This window comes from Mycteria americana, chromosome 7, assembly GCF_035582795.1.
Source record: "Mycteria americana isolate JAX WOST 10 ecotype Jacksonville Zoo and Gardens chromosome 7, USCA_MyAme_1.0, whole genome shotgun sequence".
Classification (NCBI taxonomy): domain Eukaryota; kingdom Metazoa; phylum Chordata; class Aves; order Ciconiiformes; family Ciconiidae; genus Mycteria; species Mycteria americana.
This window is the reverse complement of record NC_134371.1, coordinates 36660823-36661372: the sequence shown is the minus strand read 5'-3', so window position 1 is coordinate 36661372 and position 550 is coordinate 36660823.

The following is a 550-nucleotide window of genomic DNA, read 5'->3' as shown; positions in this document are numbered from 1 at the left end:
CGTGGAGTTTAGAGGGCACGTTCAGGGAGAAAAGCCCAGCAAAGGACAGCTGGAGGCCATGCGTTTGGCCCACCGGGTCCTGAGGCTGGTGGACCTGCTCTTGCCTAAAGACAATTTAATAACCTCACTCCATCGCTTCACCTGGTGATGAGATGCAAACGGCTGCTCGGGGTCAGCCAGGACACCGCCGCCGCCATCCCGCCTGCCTTGCTCGTCACGGAGGTACCCGCACCGCCTCACGCCGACCCGCCAGCTCCCGGGCAGGCACCGGGGCTGGGGGGGGGGGGGGGCTCAGCCCCGCGATCCCTGTTCCCTTCTCGGCGGCGCTGAGCGGAAAATACGGGGTCGCACCGATAGCCCACCGCGGCTTTACCTCAAGCAGAGCAGCCACTCGCCCCGCCGCCCCCGGCCCCCTGCCGTCAGGCGACACCGCCGGCGGCTGGCGCTTCTCCAGGCCCGCGGCGCCGGTTCGGTGCAAGGGGCCGGGGCTCGCTTGGGGGCTTAGCGCCGGTGTGGGCCGTTGATGGAGAGGGGCCACGGCGCGGGAGAG